Raw genomic sequence first — 2842 nt, forward strand, 5'->3', positions numbered from 1 at the left:
TGGGTTTTTTAATTTTAATATTAAAATTAGAGAAAAAACTATTAACCGGTTATCAATGGCCATTATCCATCTTCATTTCGACTTGTTTATAACTCCTTTATGGAATTTGGATTAATGATCTGGATTTGTTTATAACTATCCTTTAAGGAATCTGGATTAATGAACTGATGTGATTAAATGTTATACAATCAACTGATTTACAAATTATGAATACTGAAACTAAAAAGTATATTAGAAAATTACTGCCCTACTTAGTGCATATCAATCCTAAAAGTAAATGTTGTGTAGTGGCTTCCTAAACACTGAGCAACCTTTACATAAACGTATACAGAATAGGGATTTGGCAACTTGATGGTGCCATATTATAAAGGCAGGCAATTGGCAACTTGCTGATGCCATATTATGGAGGGAGGGATTTGGAAATTGCCTAATGTGTCATGTTATAGAGATACCAACCAAATTAGATTTTAGACTTTTAAATATTTTTTAAATTTGAGATAGGAGTAAGGTTAAGTATTTTCATTTCACTTTCATTCATCAAATCAAATTTTCTAAATATATTTTTATAGAAAATGTTTAAATTTATTGACTTTGAAAATGACTGAAAACAAATAATTGTGAAAGCATACCTATGATTAAAATTTAAAACATAGCATAAATATTAAAACCTAAAACATAACATAAATATATTGTTTAAATATTGATGAAATATATTATTTAATTTTAATATTTTTCGAATCAAAATTGTTAATTGTTAATTATATTTTTCTATATTCAATAATCTAAATTAAGTAACTATAATCACTTTCATGTCAAAATAACATGACAATACATTTCTAAAATTTATTATAACGCATTATTTGTAGATATGGAACATTTAATAACCTATTTTCAAATAATTAAAAAAATTAATCTAATTCATGCTTAATGATCTAATTTTATTGTTATTTAATTTGAATATAACTTTTAATTTTTAAGTAATATGTAAATTTAGTCAAATAAATATCTAAGTATTTATAATATCAATCTAATTTTTGCACAAAATTTTATTCTCACACTCAAATTACAAATACATACATATAAATAGACAGTATCTTTATGTCGATTGCTGATTCTCTAAATATTCAGGAATCCGCCTAACATAGACCCGGACCCGGTCAAAATATTGACCGGACCCGGTCAAAATATTGACCACACCCGTTTCCCTCCGATTCCCATATATTCAAGAATCAGCAATCGACTTAAGCTCAAGGCAAATAGACACACAGTAAAGTAAATCACCGTACTACGACAAACATATTTTCAACAAATAAAACAATAATAGTAATTTACAATAACCTTTCTCATTCAAATCCTTCCAGGTTTATTTCAACTTCACAAAGAAGTCTCAGATTAATAAAATGGCCTTATTCCATTAACAGGGACAGTACCTCTGCTTCTCTTCACAAATATAACATAAGCATCGTAATGCATGGTGTAAACACTGGTTTGGTAACGAATAATGCTGAGTCCTTTCCGAAGAGACTCAGTGATTATTCCCATAAACCCTGATTTGCGCATTAGCGAATCAATTGTCTCCGTCTTCGTCCAGCCTTGTTCCGCAGCTACTTCCGGCAAGTAAGTCCCAACGCGTCTTCTATTATCTGAATCGGAAAACTCAATAACGATGCCATGCTTTCCGATCTTCCAGTCTAAATAATTGGCCGCATGCTCGTAATCTTTTACGATAGACACTGTGCATTCCAGGTTTGGAATTTCTCCACCCTCTATAGCTGGTAAGTCGTCATCATGAAGAGCACTTCTAAGCGCGTAGTCTCTCAACCCCTTAGAAAGACTCATGGCTTCCAATGAACCAGTGCGTCCTCTGAGAGTAGGCTCCCCACCAATAACCCTTTTCCATGTCACGAATAATGGATGTTGGCCCTCGTCAAAGGTAGGAGGCGGCACGATGTCGCCGGTGTAATGGGCCAATAAATTGTCGAAGCAGTACACCACCATTTCTCTGCTTGCAGACGCCATCTCGAATCCTCTTACTTATTCCTCACTACAGATGAAGGGCACTATTGCAAATAGCAGAGAAATGACGTGCTGGAATCCTCAGATCGCCAGAGCTACGCAGAGATTGTTTTCTCTTCATAAATCCCGTGGACTGTGGGAAGAAGATCTTAAAAACTTGAAGCCGAATGAAGAGAACCAGATATACGAAAAGCTTATTATGGGGTCTTCCCAATCCAAAATGCTGCGGAGCAGATCATAATCTCGTTGTGTCTATCCAAATTAATCAATATCTCTGTTCATGCATCTATATTTAGGGGCATAAATGTAGATATGGTTTCCAAATTGGTGGCCACTTTGATAAAATTATAACAATTTTATCGTGGATCTAGATATAATAATAGACATGCTTTCCTAAATTAGTGTTCACTTTAATAAAATTATAATTAACAATTTTTTAAAACTAAAACGAGGACATTTTTTTATATTTTATTTTTTATAATAGAAAGTTGACTTAAATATGCAAAAATTAAAGCTAAATTATAAAAGTCTGTCAATATTTCGTTATGAAATTGTTAAAATCTTGCAATGGACAGCTCAACACATGGAATGTGTGCACGACACGAACATGAGAAACTCCTGGAGCATCCTATGGACGAGGCTCAGCAAACGGAAAATGCACAGACCGTGCAACCTGGAAGGTCCAGAGCAGGAAACGATGGCAGTGGTTGGTCATTAGAGTTTAATGTATGTTTTGTGAATTTATAGACTATTACTAAGCGTTGTGGAGAGTTTACGATTTAAAAATACAATTTTTTGGTGTTTGGAATTGATTTGCAAAGAATCT

The 2842-nt window shown here is 33.0% G+C and overlaps 1 pseudogene; it reads right to left on the minus strand.

Moving 5' to 3' along the window:
- Nucleotides 1–1392: 1392 nt before the first annotated feature.
- Nucleotides 1393–2019, minus strand: LOC149213074 (uncharacterized protein At2g38710 pseudogene; annotated as a pseudogene).
- Nucleotides 2020–2842: the final 823 nt, after the last annotated feature.

This window comes from Pinus tabuliformis, chromosome 1_1, assembly GCF_031772625.1.
Source record: "Pinus tabuliformis cultivar Carrire ecotype Pingquan chromosome 1_1, CPIR1, whole genome shotgun sequence".
NCBI classification, from domain to species: domain Eukaryota; kingdom Viridiplantae; phylum Streptophyta; class Pinopsida; order Pinales; family Pinaceae; genus Pinus; species Pinus tabuliformis.